The sequence below is a fragment of the Rhinolophus sinicus genome, linkage group LG15, assembly GCF_036562045.2.
Source record: "Rhinolophus sinicus isolate RSC01 linkage group LG15, ASM3656204v1, whole genome shotgun sequence".
Taxonomy (NCBI): Eukaryota; Metazoa; Chordata; class Mammalia; order Chiroptera; family Rhinolophidae; genus Rhinolophus; species Rhinolophus sinicus.
Window position 1 is genome coordinate 10,087,772 of NC_133764.1, and position 17,966 is coordinate 10,105,737.

The 17,966-nt window shown below is 41.5% G+C and overlaps 1 protein-coding gene across 2 annotated transcripts in view; it reads right to left on the reverse strand.

Moving 5' to 3' along the window:
• The window catches only part of NDEL1 (nudE neurodevelopment protein 1 like 1), a 48,697-nt gene extending 30,731 nt beyond the window's left edge, over positions 1-17,966 (reverse strand). Inside the window, exon 1 of one of the 2 annotated variants that reach the window (XM_074320843.1) lies at positions 17,851-17,966. The gene's annotated coding sequence lies outside the window, so the exon portion shown is untranslated. The remainder of the gene's footprint in view (positions 1-17,850) is intronic. The other variant, XM_019745163.2, reaches the window with a different exon arrangement.

A 17,966-nucleotide genomic window follows, 5' to 3' on the forward strand; every position in this document is an offset into this window, starting at 1 on the left:
CCGATCAGAGGGGACAAGTGGGGACCAGAGGTCCCACATGGAACTGTCCATATATTGGTCACTTTCTAATGTGCAGAGGGTTTGGCCCTTGTTGACAATATATTTACATATCTAAGCATATATGTATTTATATAAATGTGTGGGTATGGGTTTGCGTTCATCCCCCTGGGCCCCCAAGGAATGGAATCCATTTTATATATTAAACATACTCCCCCTAGGGGACTTGGAAAGGGAAGGAGGGAGGGGGCTAGCTCAGAAAGGGGAGAAATGGGGATGGGCAACTGCTTAGGGAGAGGAAACTTGAAGAAACAGCTGTTTTTAAAACAATTTTAGGAACTTTTGCTGTGTAATGGGCAATGCAATTCTCTCTAACGTCAGTGCTCTTGGAATTGGATTTGTGGGTTTTTGGACACAATAATGATGTGTAATACAGGCCTCAAGGTGAGAGCAGGGTGAGCCTGGGAGGTCCAGTTATACTTTTGAGGGCATGGTCATAAACAGGAACAACGCAAGATGGATTGTAAGAGGTTTCCAAATCAATGAAGATGAGAGAAGTGATTAAGGATCGCACCTTGATCTAGATTCTGAAGGATATAGGGTTGAAAAGATCACAATAATAATAAGAGTACGTAGTTCACTTCTGTTGTACCATTTGTATGTATTGGAAATTGTGCTAAATGCTTGGTTTGTATCATTCAGTCCACACAGTGACCTTGCCAGATAGGTACTGTTATTATTCCCATTTTTATAAATGAGAAAACTGAGACTCAGCAAGATGAAGTTGCCCAAGGTCACTCAATGAGGGAAAAAAAGAGGACTCAAGATTCAAACCCACCTACTGTGGATTTGTCTGACTCCAGAAACTACACTATTAACAACCACCATACTGCCACTCAAGAAGGGGGACTGTTAATAATAACTACCAGTTATTGGGCTAGAGTATTGTGCTAAGTGCTTTACATACATTACCTCCCTCAATCTCACAAGTGGCTTGTGAGGCTGAAATTATTACCTTTATTTTATATGTTGGAAAACTGAGGCCCAGAGAAACTGGAGTTTAAACCCAAGCAGATCTTAGTCCAAGCCCGGTGACTTGGGACATCATAGAATCTCTTTAGGCTCTGGGGCTCTACTTCCCTGCCTAAAGTTGTGCTCTGGGCAATGAGCTCACAGACAGAGAGGTAATTAGGCAGAGAGGGCTTCCTGTGGGCCTAGTGCCAAGACAGAACAGTCCCATCCCAAGAGGAAAAAATAAAGAAAGGCTGCAACTCTTGTCCCTGCCTCTTGGCTGAAGTCCTGGGAAACACATTGAGTCACCTAATGGCAGACCAGGCCCTGCAGAAAATGTTGGTGTCATCTTCCAAGCCACCACCCCTCCCACCCAGCCTGGACTCAGAACTGGTGTTTGTCAGGACTGGTGTGTTAGCCCCATCTTAATGAATGGGCTTTGCTTGGCAAAGCTCTCAGATGTATCAAAGCCCTGTATTAATAATCTCTTTCCTCTGTGTTGGTTGAGCTTTCTCAACAACCTTTGCCCTACTCCCTGCTTCCAGTATGCCCATCCAGGGAAAATAAAGTGGAAATGAAGACTGAGGCAGCCTCTAAGAGGCATAGAAGTTACAAACTCAGCTCTGTGAAGGTAGGAAAGGTGAGTGGTGGTTGCCCCACCCTCTGCCTTCATAAACTATTAATTAGGAAGGGGTTTGCTGGGTCCCAGTACAAGGTCTTTCTTGGAGAGAGCCAAAGGAGTCAATGTCACAGTCCTTGAGAGCAGGCATGAGCATTCCAGCATCTTCCCTGCCACAAGTTCTGAGACTCAGGAAACAGAGGCCAGGCTCCACCGCTGGGGGAGGCGGGAGTGGACCAGCTGCCTTAGGAGAGGTCCGGACTCCAGCCGCATCACACATTCACAAAAGGTGGCGCGATACACATGGGCCTGCCATGAAAACTCTGAGCAGATGGGGCATAGGTAATGCTCTGTTGAATCAGATAAGCAGATACCTCAAAATCAAAGGTTTAATTCAGCCTAATTTCTCTGTATTTTGGGGGCAGTATTTTCTGCTAAGCTTTAGGGACATAGATCAGGCTGGGCAAGGGACTCCTAATGGCTGGCTGGATACTGATGACCGGCTGGATACATCCACCAGACGTCCTACCACCACCTCCAGCTCCTCATGTCTAAACCCCAAATAGATCCTCATTTTGCCCCAGCTGAAATTTCCAAAACAATCTTCATGTTTCTGCCAATAGTGTCATCACTCCCCTACGTACGAAGGCTTCATCAAATCACCCTTAATTATCCCCTTCCCCAGCTTTTACTTCACTTGCATGGTCACCAAACCCAAAAGACTTTACCTTCATAAACTCACATGAGTCCATTTCCCAGTATTTTTCCCCTGAATCTCCTCCCGGGTCCAAAGTCTCCTATTTAGCTGCCCCGCCCTTCCCAAACTTCTCTCCCTCTAATTTCTTCTTGTTCCAGCCCAGCAGTCCACACAGCCATCAAAATATGTAATCTTTCTAAAATCCTACTGTGTTCAGAGCATCACTGGCTCCAAAACTTGTTTTGGCATCCTGTTGGCAGCCTTTGTGATAAAATACAAACTACAACGTCCAGCATTCAAGGCCCTCCCAAAGCAACTCCAACCCACTTCTACAGTCTACTTCCTTTAGTTCACCCACCTGGGTCTGACCAGACTCTCCACTGCATGCCCCAAATGGACAGGTCCCTTCTTCTCTGGGCCTTTTATTGACTCCCACTGCCCTGTGCACTACAGGTGTTCCCTAAGCTTGTCCAGCCTGACTTCCTCTCTGCCTTCTGAAGTCTCACTTTTATGCTACCTCCTCCAGGAAGCCTACCATGATACCTAAAACCCCAAAGTGAGTGCTCCTTCCTCTGAGCTCAAGAAGAGCTATGCATCTTCACAGGAGACTTGACTGAACACAGCACAGCTTTTTGGTCATGGAGGTCTCTGAGCTCCCCAAAAAACTGAAGCTCACTGAGCACAGGTACAATGTTGATTGTCTTAATATCCCCCAGCAACAGGCATTTAGTAAACACTTGTGTAATATGCTTTAATGAAAGTGAAAGAATGAGTCAATGGTTTGGTGGCTATAACTCCAAATGGAAGGCAGATAGCACTTTCTGGAAGGGCCCCAAATTCTAAGAAAAATTACCATACAGAGAGGATTTCACTGGTATGAAAGGCTAAACTTAAGTAAACCTAGGTGGTGAAAGAACTGGGATTCGGGTCATGGGAATTATGACTTTTCTCTAGCCCAGGTCTTAAACTCAGTCTATAGCACCTACAATCCCTAAAGCAACATCTTTTACTTTTGTAATAAAAAATATTAATAATAATAGTAGTTTTTTTTTTATTTAAAAAATTACTCACTTGGACCTTGAGGTGAGAAGTGGTTTCATAGAGAGAGGAAAATCTTTCATTTATCAGCTGTGAGTTTAGTGCTTGCTCTGTTCCAGGCCTTAGGGATTCAACCACACAACTATAAAAGGCATACCCCACCCCCAATCCCATCCCTATGGAGCTTATATTCTAATGAGGAAGGCAGACAATAAGCAAATAGACATGTTGATTTCTGTCAGGTCATGACAAATGCTGTAAGGAAACATAACCAGAGTAAGAAGATAAGGTACAGCCGGGGCTGTTCCCTGGGTGAAAATAGGGCTAAATGATCATGGAATTCTTTTTCTCTGTAATATTGTCAATGCCCTTAAAATACAGTCATTCCTCCTTTTGTTGTGCTTTGCTTTATTGCATTTCACAGATACTGTGTTTTTTACGAATTGAAGGCAAGACCGTCCACCACCAAAAAGATTACGACACATTTTATTGTGATGGTCTGGAACTGAACCCACAATTATCACCGAGTAACGTATAAAGGGCTACTACATAAAATGCAACAGAAATGTGAAAGTAAGAATTTAAAAATGCTATGTGCTGATGCCTTAAATAGAGAAGTTTATCTTACTCTCTACCACAGTGCCTGGCGTAGAGTGGGCATTCAATAAATATTGGTTGGCTGAATGACTTGCTAGGTGGTCTACAGAATGCCATAGCCTTCACCAGATGATAAATTTCCCTTTCCGGATAAGGAATGGTAACCAGTTCATGTTTGATTTTAAAAATGCCCACTTCTGATTGGTCCCCGACTCTTGGCCCAGCCAGCCATGAACTGGCCAGCCTAGGATATCCCTGTACCTACTCAAAGGGAAAAGAAAGTTCCATTTGTTGTCTTTATTGCATCCTCAGTTGCTTCTTGAACAAACAGTGCTCACCAACTAACTACCCAAAGCAACTCGGGCTCCCAATCCAGCTCTTCTGTCAGAATTTGTCCCCTAAATTTCAAATTCCAATTGGCTGGAGGCAAGAATTGAGTATGATGAATTTGCTATGAGGTATTTTAGGTTCCAAACCTCCTTGCTGTTCCTTCCCTTTTCTATTATGTCTGTCTGAAAATGGAGCCTGCTTCTGGCCCTAGCACCACTTGCCAGCCGGGTACTTCACCCCCTGCAGGTTTCCAGCTGCAGCTTGCTGAAAAGTGGCTCTTGCAGGTGAGAAATACGAGGACAATTTAGGCTGAGGCTGTAACAGACCTTCCCATCAGGGTCCTGGCCTGGTTGCTGGTACTCAGAACGGAAGAGCCCTCATCCTCATCCATGGGGTAAACTGAGGTTTCAAGAGTCTCTGCTTGACCTTTTTTTCCTTACTGACGGAACCTGATATCCTGCCATGCTCCCGTGAAGCTCTTAGACCTGCCACAGTTCCTTCCCCAGCAGCCTACCTGAAGCGTGGACTTCCTCCCACTTTGGAACTGTCTACAGCCTCTTGGCTGTCTTCCTGGCTTCAGAACCTGCACTCCCCCAAGCTTCAGTTTTACTGTCAGCCCTGACCCCACCCAGACCCTCAACAGTTACTATGCACACCCCAGAGTGACAGCTACCTCCACAGGAAAGGATGACATGATACTGTTAATTGCTAATTTGGTTCACACCTGGCAACCCCAAGGTCTGTTGACATCACACCTACATAAACAGTGTGACTATCTCTAGACAAAAGCAATATCTCTGTTCACATACCTTTACCCAGACAGGGTGGCACCGGTTTTACCTACTCCCAAACCACTCTAATGAAATGACAGGGCTTAAAAGAAATGAAATGTTTCTGACCAACCTGAGCTGATTGGATCAAGCAGTTTCAGCCAAATTCCCATTACCAGGTAAGCCAATGAGTCAAAGTTACCAGGAATGAAAGATCATGTATTCGACCGTTCAGTGAATATTATTGAGTGCCTTGTACTGTTCTAGGCCGCAGTGATAGAGCAGTCAACAAAACGAGCTCACAGAAAAGAAGGAAAATACAAGGGAAACAGAAAATAAAGAAACATTAGTCTGTTGGGCTGTTCAGTAAGTACTGAAGAAAAAAACATTAGCCAGGACTTTTCTATATTTTATCTTTAGGGTGGCATTTAGGGCAGCACCTAGCATGGAGTAGGCTCTTAACATTTGCTGAATGAATTAAAAACTTGCAATGAATGCTTTTTAAGTTAGAGATATTTTCATTGCTGTCCTCTGCTGCTGCTGCTTTCTTTCATCAAAGCATTTATAGCATTTAGAACTCTAATATAGAACTCCCCCGTGAAAAAAAATGAGCAACAAGAAGCAATTAACAACACAGTTTTAAAAATACAGGGAGCAAACAAACACACCATATTCCACCTTGCTCCTAATAAAAAAACATTTCAGGTAGAACAGCAGAGATTCCATATTTCATCCAACAAATGTATGAGATCTTAAAACATTAGACTGTGAAGTTCAGACACGAGCACAGAGAAGCCAGCACTCTCCGCTACCAGTGCCAGTGCCAATGGGCTACCACTAGGTGTGAGTTTTCCTGGTACGCAGTTTAGCTGCGTGAACCAAACCCTGAAAAATGTGCAACCCGTGATTCAGTCTCTCCTTAGGAATTCACCTGAAGAGAAATAAGAATCTATCCAAACTTAACAAAGCAAGATAATTTTCTCAAAATTCTTTGCAAATTATTTTCCTTGGCTTTAGGACCTTTTTAAAATCCAACCTTTTGGCCAAGTCACTCCAGCAGGTACAAGAGTGACATGGACACTCGTTATCAGTGAGCTTCAATAGAAGGGTCCCCAATTCTATGGCACAGATCATAAGAATTCCTTTTGGCCCTTCCACCGTGTGAGTACACAACGAGAAGTTGCCATCCGCAACCTGGAAGAGGGCCTTCACCAGAACTCAACCATGCTGGCACCCTGATCTTGGACTTCCAGCCTCCAGAACTGGTTTTAAAAAAAAAAAAAAAACGAGGAAGAGGATGGGGGAGTGAGAGGGGGAAGGAGGAGGAGGAGGAGATGAAGATGCAACAGAGATCATTACGTGGCAAAGCCTAAAATATTTTACAATCTCTTTACAGAAGGTTGTAGACTCTGTCTTAGGCCAAAAGACACAATCCTATCTCCAAAGCAAATAGCAATTTCAACTAAAGAATGGTCTCAGACCAGATTTAGGTTTGAGGGGAGGCAGAATATTTCTCTGATTTTCCTGGGCGCAGTACTTCCTGTGGACCAAATTGATATAAACAGATCGCTTGCTGAAATTCAGGTGAAGCCTAACGAGGTAGGCCACCTCACCAACCTTCAGGCTTCCCCAGGGCAAGGAGAGATACTTGCCTAACTTGGTCCCCACCATCTAGTGCCTAGGCCTTGTGACTGCAGGGAGCAACCCTCAAGCCACCAACTCCCCATCAGTAGGTGCTCATGGAACTTCAACACCCCCAACAACCTCCCCCACCACCACCACACTGGGCACCTGTAAGCCCCAAGGGATGGAGGTGAGGATGGAGTGGCAGTTCTGACCTGGGAAAGTGTGAGAGCTTGAGGCAAGGCCCTGCTTCACAAAGTTTCCACCCCAAGTATCTGGATATAGCATTGCACGGTGCAGAACGGTGAAAGGATGGAACAGAATTGATACCATCAGCCTGAAGAGCAGGACAGTGGGAGTTCACGGCATCTCATATAAACATTCCTTTTACCCTACCCATAGTCAGTTTCCTTGAGTGACCAACTCTTGGGGTACCCCTCGGCTCACTGATGCATGTCACCAGGCCCTCCTTAAGTTCCCGCAGCAGTGGCCCTCTGCTTCCCAGCCCCTGGGCTTGCTCTGAAGCTGTAGAAGTCTGTTCAGCATGTACAGACCTTAGCGGTGTAGGGGAGTTAATGCCCCCGACAGTAACTTGCACCAAAAGGGAGATGAGAATTGGGTGGATAAGTATCCCAGCCTCCTGGCCTTCAGTGGGACAGTTCTGGGGCCCACTCTACATGATTCTTCAGAATGTCTCCAGTGAGATTGAACCCTCTTTGTCCATAGGGTAATGAGCTCAGAATATGCCTTTATTGACTCTTCTCCTTTCTCTGGCTCACTCACCTGACACTCTCACTCTTGCCTTGTGGGTCCATCTCCCAAGTAAACTACCTGCACCCAGGTCCTTGCCTCAAGCTTTGCCTTTGGGAGAACCTCGACTAAGGTAGGCACACACGCCCAGCATGAGTAGAACAACCCCAATCTAACAGAAGTGACAGTGACAGAATGAAGAGTTGGTAGGTTTCCCCTCACTTCCCATTTGTCATCTCTCTGTAATTTCAAAGCCATTTTACATCCACACGAGGGCACTGGAAATGATTCAGAACTAGGAAGAATTACCTCATATTCTGGATGACAGAACCAAGCAAGGTACAAAATGATGTTGACCAGCTGAAGCAATGGGGCCACCATCAACAGGATGAAACTTAAAAGAGATAAATGAGTGCAACATTGAAGTTCGAAAAGGAAATCAATTGCCCACATACTGAACACGATAGTCATTAATGGGAAACAAAAGGTTGTGGAGTTTTTCATTGATCACAAACTCCCCACGAGTCAAGACTTTAAAAAAAAAAGCTAAAGCAATGAGAGACAGTATTGGCAGAAGCAACCAGATCGAGGATAGAAATGGCTCTGCATGATCTGGCTCTGGCTCATCACCACCAAGCACAAGTCTTAGACTGCCTGCTATTGAGACACGAGGTGCTGTGGGTCTCCCTAGGCACTTATGTAGCGTGGACATGTAGGGGAGTTAACACCCAATGGAGCAAAACTTCCACCATTGGGAGACAGAGGCTGACAGAGAAATCCTTCCTCTAGCAGATAACAGTTGTTCATATGGCTATTGGAAGATGGAGATCGAGCCATCCAATGCTTTTTATTTATATCAGATGGTAGCTAATTTGAGAACGAACCCTCATATTGACTCTCCCCCCTCCATATCCTGCCTCCTTGTTTCTGCTCCCTGGAATACTTCTGAATAAGGTCCTTGCACATAAAAAAAAAAAAAAAAAAAAGAATTAATTCCTTCTGCAGTCACTCCCTAATTAGCCCAATTTGATGGTATCCCATCCTGTAAACATATAGTATACGCTGGTTCTACAGATGTAAAGTTTCCACCCTACAATTTTTTTCAACTTCACATCTTCTAAACACCTATTAACTGACAACATGATATTTGGGACTTTGCGTGGTAGAACTACCTGGAATGTCAACCATAGGTCAACCAGAATGTAAAGATTGCTTCTCTGGGGGTCACTTGTCTGGTGACCATTGTCTAAATAAGGGGGACAAGACCCTAATCATTTATACTTTCAACCTAATATGGTAAATGACAATCCATGGGCTCTCGGAGGAATTTCACACTAGTTTTCATCAATTCCTATCTAATACAACACAGGTCTTAAGATCCACTTTGAAAATTACAACCAGGAGGTCTTGTGGCCTTTATAGGGAAAATATTTTCTGCTCAAAATTAGGAGACTGGATTTTATTCAGGAATGTCCGTTCCACAGAGGCAAATTTTGACTCGTAAATTATGATATGCAGAAATGAAACATCAAGTTTCCTGATAATCACAGTAGAAACATCCCTTCTGTAAAATAAGCGTCCCTTGGAGGGGAGCAGGCCAGGCAGAAGAGACGATGTTAACTTAAGTGCTGAAGTCAGGATTGGGGACAACAAGGGAGCCCTTTCTCCAAGCATGTTGCTGTTTCAACGATTTTCCAAAGTCGTGTGTTGACAGGATGGTTATTAAAAGCCTGATAAGAGATATTAGAGGAAGCAGTGTGAGAGCAAGAGGCCCAGTCATAGAGAAGGTGATCAAAGGTGGCAAGATCCACCCTCCACCCCCAGCAAAGGTGCAGGCCCCACCCGTTCTCAGGGCTCTGCACCCTTCTCAGGGCTCCCCACCCCTTCTCAGGGCTCCGCACCCTGGTGTGAGAACCCAGTCAGCTTCTGCCTGCTGCTGTTCCCTCCCACTGCCTTAGGAATTCAGCTGTTTATTCTTCTCTGCGGAATCAGCCCCATCACAGGTAATGTGGCTCGTTACTTCCCTTCTCTGATCCTCAGTTTCTTCATCTGTAAAATGAGCAGGTTGAACCAAATGATAACAGTTGACAGTTCCTGTCTTCTAGATGCAAAGCACCCTCCTGGAGGCACTGAAAGCCCTGCCTCTCCTTGGCCAGTTGCTCAATGTCTTGGCAGGGTCAACCCTCTCCTAGATAGTGGGAGGTAGATGACCAAAGACCATCTTATTCATGCCAACATTCATTTGCTATACAATGGGGAATTGCTGAATTTGCAGAATGAACCAATGTCAAGTGCACGTAAGGTCTGGTGTATTCATTTCCTGTGGGCTACCATAACACATTAGTATTAGGTTGGTGCAAAAGTAATTGCGGTTTAAAAGGTTTAAAATAATTGCAAAAAACGCAATTTTGCACCAACCTAATACAAGCTTAATGGCTTAAAACAACACAAATTTATTCTCTTACAGTTCTAGAGATCAGATGTCCAAAATGAGACAGGGCTAAACTCAAGGTGCTGGCAAGGCTGGTTCCTTCTGGAAGCTCTTAGGGAAGAATCAGCTTCTTGCCACTTCCAGCTTCTAGAGTCCACAGTATTCCTTTGCTCATAGCTGCATCATTATTCCAAGAGCTGCTGCTGTTATCACACTGCCTTCTCTGATTTTGATCCTCCTGTCTCCCTCCTATAAAGACCCTTTTGATTACACTGGGCCCACCCAGGTAATCCAGCCCAGCAGGCTGGAAGGACTAGGTTTATTCTCTGGAAAAACTAAACCAGAGAAGCTCCAGACCTGGGGACGCTGGGCACACCACAGGAAAAGACTGTCACTAACTTATGAAGGGAAGCAGGATGGAGGGAGCAGGAATTCTTCAAAGGCTACATATTAAGTGGTGAGACCCCAGATTCCTTCCCCTGATAGCGTCCCAGAACGCTGACAGCCTGACTTGTATCTTTCAGGCAGGAGATTAGAGAGTTTTTCTTGATAGAATAATCTCCCCATCTCAAAATCCTTAACTTAATCACATCTGCAATGTCCTTGTAGCTATATATAGGTAACATACACAGGTTCTGGGCATTCGGACACGAACGTCTTTGGAGAGCTGTTATGCTGCCCACCACATCTGATGTTCCAATTTACCCCTTTACAATGTTTTCCATTTCTGCATATCATCTTTGAATTTTTCTTTTAACTGACTCACTTTTTAAAAAATGAACTTCAATCCTACGTTAGCCTTATCCTAAACAACCATATCTATGAAATCATGGAATTAATTGCTAGTTATTTTCCCCTAGTATTCCATAAAATAAATGCATGACTATTAAATTGTCAAATGTTCATCTCTGTGCCATGTAACATCACTTTCCATTCCACCAATAGTACACAGACCATCCTTTGGGGAACAAAAATAGAACCAGCCTCCTGTTTTTACAGAAAAGGGTAATTTGTCCAAAAACGCATGGCAGCAAAGAGCAAAATTTCAGCTATATCCACAACTTCTTCCTCCCATCTCCATGCTTATTAATCACAACTTGAAAGTATGTCGGCTTTTTCTTAATAGTATCCCTACATTGGTGATTCATGTGATCTAGGGGTCAGTTCCCCTCTGTTACACTCATGGATATTTTATATTTGAAAAGTGGGGTTTATTTCTTCCCCTGTCAACCAACATTCATGCATCCTACTTATCTGTGTTAAACAGTTGCCTGTTTACTTGGCCCACATCTGGACAGCGTCCAAGCCCTGGAGAAGAATGAACTGAAGAGGGAGGTCTGCGGCTACTGGTGACTGTGTACTATGCCCCTTGGCTTCTGTCCCAGCTGCAGACTGAACTTTGAAAACAACTTTTGAGAAGGCAGAGTTCCTACACAGAGTGTGGGAGGATATAATTGTCTTCTTCTTGCATAACAATTGGCATGCAATTAAAATAGCTTTCATTTATTGGATACTTAATATGGGACAGGCCCTACGACAAACACTTTACACACATCCAGTCACAACAATATTATGAAGGAGCTATTAGTGTTCCCACTTTACAGATGAGGAAAGCAAGTCTCAGAGAGGTTAAGAAACGCATCCAGGATCACATAGTTCGTGTGACAAAATCCATATTCATAGAACCTCAGAAGATACAAGAGAGCTTAGAAATCCACCTTAGATGACGACTGACAACGAGGAAACCAGAGAGGGTGAGCAAGCCGCCCAAGGCTGCAGTGGCAGACTCCGGGACAGAATTCAGATCTTCAACTCTTAGACCAGTTTGGTCTTTCAGATTTCCTCTCTTTTAAGCTACTATTTCTTGGATGATTTCTTCAGATGCCTGCCTGATCTGCTTCTTTTTTCTCATCATTCCAAACCTGACTCCTCCTGGTGCTTTTGCCCCTCATCATGTTCACTCTAATCAAAAGTTGTGGAGGAAAAGAATGAGAATCTAAGAGTGACCCTTCTCCGCCTGTCCCACAGAAAAAAAGACAGAAAGTGCTAGAAAATCTCCTTGAGTCTGTATTCATTGATTTGGAATTAGTATTAATTTAACCAGAAAAGACAGAAAGTGCTAGAAAATCTCCATGAGTCTGTATTCATTAATTTGGAATTAGTAATAATTTAACCGGAAAAGCATTAAAGTTTACCTTTATCCTTCCCCCACAAAAAAAGAGATTGCTAAGCAGATATGCGGTTGAAACAAGGTTAAATGAGTTCATGATCAAAAGACTTTGAATTAAAATTTTAAACCAATAAGAACCTAAAAATCCATCAATAGGATATTGACTAAATAAATGATCATATATCCACACAATGGAATAGCATGTAGCCACTAATGATGATGTCATAGGACAAATGTATAATCATATGAAAACAAATTATGATTTAGTAAAAAGCATGAATACAAAATAAAATGACTGCTTTTATTTTTATAAGTAAACATACAGAAAAAAGTCTGTAAGAATATATTTATAGCTGGTGGCTATCTCTGGGCAATCTACATTTTCTTTTGTGTGTATGTGTTGATCTGTTTTTTCCAAATTTTCTGCAGAAAAATTTGTACAGATTATTTTTGTAATCCAAGGGAGGAAAAAAAATCACCAAAAATTTTAGACGCAATCATTAAGAATTGCTATTTTCTGAAGCCTGGGCTCTGAGACTGCACATACAAGAAAATAAGGGATTGAGCCTAAGCCTCTTTACAGAGCTGAACATACATCAAAAATTTAACAATTATCCTACCCCAGTAGAAAAATGAGCAATGGATATAAATAAGAGGAAGGCATACAAATGGCTAATAAACATATAAGGAGATCCTCAATCATATCATTAATAATTTCTAAAAATGTAAATTAAAATGACAGAGATATCACTTTTTGCTTATCAAATTAGCAAAGTTTAAAACAAATGACAACACCCAGTGCTAATAAAAATGTGAGGAAGCCAATGCTCTCAGACTATGCTGGTTGGAATGAAAATGCTACTATAACCATCTCAGTTACCATGATGGATTGAATACATGTATCTTTACTTCCTCCTGAAACACCACAAAAAAGACAGGACAAGAATTTTCAAAGGTAGAAACCCACCAAGACAGAGTACAAAAGAGGAGGCAACAGTGGACAAAAGATGTCAACAGAATCTTGGAAGTTGGAAAAGTAAGTGGTAGCTGGTCGGGTGGATCAGAGAAGGCTGGAAACTCAATGCCAGCCAGAAGCAATCAGTGCTGTGCCTCTGAACCCCAGAAAGGCTCAGGAATTGGAGGTGCCAGCTACATCAGAAGACAGGGTGGGGTGGAGCTGAAAACAGGAAGTATGGTGTATTTACAAAGCACTTAATTGACAAGCCCTCTCTCACTCCAGCAGGAGGAGGAGGAGGTTTCTTTTCTGGAGAAACTAAAACAGAGAAGCTTCAGACCTGGGGACACTGGGCACACAGAGGGCAAAGCTAAGTCACTACACGATAAAGGGAAGGGAAGCAGGATAGAGGAAGGTGGGAATTCTTCAAAAGCTACATGTTGAATGATGAGACCCTACCTTCCTTCCCCTCATGGCCTCCCAGAATGCTGGCAGCCTGGCTTATAGCCTCTAAGCAGGAGATCAGAGAGTTTTTCTCAATAGAACTCGACTGATCTAGACAGGTCTCCAACCACATGGTCTGATCTGCCTACTTGATTACCCCACAGAGATGCCCAACAGCCAACACACACACACACACACACACACACACACACACACACACACAAAACCTCCAATCAGTATCTGGTTCCTTGATCATAAACATGAACATTCAACAAGGAATCACCAAACATTTGTGAAAGCCTCCACTTTGAAAGAGAACAAAATAACACAAAAGAAATTCAAGAATAATAGATATAATGCGGGGAGCAGAAGTAAGCTGGAAATAAAGACACTTTAGTATTTTCAGAGAAATAACGATATTACATCCATGAAACAAGAACATAGGGCTACAAAAGAAGCAAGAATAAGAATCTTTTTTATAATGAGGGTTGAAATAAAAATAAGCAGTTGAAGGGTGTGACCATAAAATTGAGAAAATCTTCCCAAAAGGAAAATAAAAAACAGATTTCCCAAATTGGAGATGAAAAACAAGAAAATGAAAGGATAAACCCTAAAATCCAACATCCAAATGAGAGGAGTTCCAGAAACAGAGAAAAGAAAACATGAAGAGGAAGAAATTATTTTTAAGATAATAATTCAAGAATTTTTTTCAGAATTGAATAACATGAGTAGTCTGATGGAAAGGGTCTCCTCAGTATACAGCACCATGAACGAAAAAATACTTACCAATGAAATTTAAGAACCCCAGGGATGAAGAGAGAATCCTAAAATCTTCCATATGTATAAAACCAGGTCACAAAAATCAAGAATCGAATAGCATAGGACTTCTCAACAATTAGAAGATTGAAGACAATGAAGCATTGTCTTTAAAATTAGGAGGGAAAATTATTTCCAATCCAATATTCTAAATCTAGCCAGTCCCTTAAACAAGTATAAGGATAAAATACAGCCCTTTTTTCAGACAGTCAAAAACTCAAAAAACTTACTTCCTATGTATTAGAAAATGTATGCCACCAAAATAAGGAAGTAAATGAAGAAGAAAATGTGGGAATTCACACAAAAGGATAGATACTATATGATTCTCTTCAAAATCATAAAGACAGAAAGTAGAATGGTGTTGCCAGGTAGGGGCTGCAGAGTTAGTGTTTAATGGGTCCAGAGGTCCATTTGGGAAGACAAAGAAGTTCTAGAGATGGATGGCGGTGATGGTTGCACAGCAATATGAATGTACTTAATGCCAATGAGCTGAGTACTTTTAAAAAAAGGGTTAAAATGATAAACTTTGTTAGGTATATTTTACCGCAATTTTTAAAAAATGTATAAAAAAACAAACAAACAAACAAACAAAAAAGTGGGATCAAAAAGAGAAAGGGCCTACATAAGAGAATGAAGAGGGAATTCCTAAGATGACGGTAGGGAAATGCCAGGACAATACTGAGCAGTAGGAAAAGAGAGCAACCAGCCCAGACTGCAGCAGTAGGATAAGGCTGTGGGGAGATGTGTCCGAGGAATAAACGAAAGAAAAGAAGATGGAAACTGAGAAATTATCTGATGTGTCTGTTCATATTGAGAGAACTTTAATATCTCTGTTGGAAAGGAATCAGTGATATGTATATAAAAATCAAGGAAATGAAAAACCGAGGCAACTATCAACTCAAAGGGGGGAAAATAGGCAAAAGAAAGGCAATAATAATAGTAATAATAATAATATATTACGTAGCTCAGAAAACAATGCTTACATAGTCATAGCATCACTTACTTATATAACATAAACATGAATATTGATTTAACCAAAATTTGTGATATAACCATATGAAGAAGATGTGGAGCAATAATGTTGATAAAATGATATAAGAGTGTTATATCTGAGACAGGTCATCAAAATGGCGGCGTGAGGTGAGCCTCTGTAAAGCTCCCCTGGAATTTACAACGAATCGAACAATAACTCCACAAAGGACTCCCTGCACAGCAGACAGGCAAGACGAAGAGGCCCATTACCGAAGTCACCTACAGGTCTTTGAGAACTCACTTCGCTCCTTTGGACCTCAGGGGTGGTGCTCAAAATAGATGTATAGAATAAAATTTACAAATATATTTAAAATACAAAAAAAAAAAAAAAAAAAAGAGTGCTATATCTTACCTTTCATAATAAGAAGTCAATAGATAATGATTAAAATAGAAAAAACACTCACATTAGGTACTTTATTTGGAAATAGAAACAACTAAGATAATTGAAAATGGTTGTCTCTGATAGGGAGAACTAGGAAATGGAAGGTGGGCCAAGGAATCACTATTTTTATTGTTAGCTTTGTGTTGTTTTAATAAAAGTGGATATGAAATTGAAAATAATAAAGTGGTATGACATTTATTAGAGGAATCTGGAAAAAGGAATTAAAACTGTAAGTATATGTATAACTTTTCACCCAGAAATCAACTTGTAAGGATTTATGCTAAGGAAATAATGATTGTATGCAAAAATGTATGTTCAGTGATGTTACTGCAGCATTGTTTATAACTATACCAATAAATTGGCAACAACATAAACACCCATCGGTAGGAGACTGGTTTAATAAATCATAGTACACCCATGTACTGGAATACTACACAGCTGTTAAGAAAGACAAGATAGATATTTATAAATTAACATGAGATGATATTCAAGAGATATTAAGTGAAAAAGGTTACAGGATAGCAAGTAGAGTTTGCAATAAAAATATTTAAAAGTCTAGAAGTCTAGTTAATTTCCAGAATATATAAAGAACTCCTATAACTCAACAAGAAAAACCCAAACAGTGTGAATTAAAAAATGGGCAAAGGACTTAAATAGACCATTTTGCCAATGAAGATAAACAAATGGCTAACAAGTACATGAAAGGATGCTCCACATCACTAATCATTAGGAAAATGCAAATCAAAACTATAATGAGATACCACTGCATACACGAAGGATGGCTACTATCAAAAAAAAGAAGAGAAAATAACAAGTGTTGGTGAGAATGTGGAGAAATTGGAACATTCATGCACTGCTAATAAGAATGTAAAATGGTGCAGCCACTGTGGAAAACAGTATGAAGGCTCCTCAAAAAATTAAAAATAGAATTACTATATGATGCAGCAAATCCACTTGTGAGTATATACCCAAAAGAATTCGAAGGACTCAAACAGATGTTTGTACACCCATATTCATAGCCGCATTATTCACAAGAGCCAAAAGGTAGAAACAACCCAAATGTCCATCAACAGAAGAATGGATAAACAAAACGTGGTCTCTACATACAATGAAATGTTATTCAGCCTTCAAAAGAAAGGAAATTCTGACACATGCTATACCACAGATCAACCTTGACGATATCATGCTAAGCGAAATAAGGCAGTCACAAAAAGACAAGTACTATATGATTCCACTTATATATGAGGTACCTAAAGTAGTCAAATTCATAGAGATAGAAAGCAGAATGGTGGTTGCCAGGTTCCAGGGGGACAGTGGAATGGGAAGTTATTGTTCAATAGGTACAATTTCTCTTTGGGAAAATGAAAAAGTCCTGGAGATGGATGGCAGGGATGAACTATACATTTAGCAATGGTAAATTTTTTGTTATGTGTATTTTACCACAATAAAAACTGTTTTTAATTGTTTTATTCTAGAAGTCTATACACCAAGGTGTCAATACTAGTAATCTTCAGGGAATTATGTTAAAACTGTCACTGCCTTGTTTGGATTTTTTTCAACTATGATGTTATCATTTTTAAAAAGTCTAGTTCCATTTAGAAAATGAAATAAAACCTGGAAGAATACCATCTTACAGTTTACAAAACACTTTCAAAATCATTGTCCTGTTTAAGCATCGCAAAAATCCCACAACATAGAGATATTTTGACATTCCTGTGGATGAGGAAACAGGTTCAGAGGGAAGGGAAGTGACTTCCCCACAAGAAAAACAAGGAGTCAGGACTTAATCACAAGCCCCTAACTTGGTCAGCTCAGCACAATTTCAAGCCTCACACCAACTGTGCCTTAGTCAGTCCCAGATAAACCTGTCTGAACCCAAGAAGCACTTGCTACAACCCAGAACAATGCTACCTGGGCAGCCCAGGAAATAGAAAACCACATTAAGGTGATGAAATCTCAGAGGAATATGGGCAGACAATGTGATTTTAGGAAGCCACCAAAGCAAACCCCTGGTGTCACCCCCACAGGAGCATAACCAACCTCACAAACTAACCTTAGTCTTTGACAGTCCCTCGTCACATGGGGATCTGAGAGTGTCCTCAGACCACCAGGAGTCCCCCATTCTGGTGTGTCTCAGGGCTGCCCTCCCCAGACCCTCTCTGAGCAGAACCCCACTATCCCAATGTACCTGGTCCTGATACAGGCTTCACTGATCAGATCAACAGCAGCCCTCGGGAGGATGTCACTGAACCGGCTGAAACAAAGTAGAAGTCAACAGGAAGCGTGAGAATCATCTTCTGACAA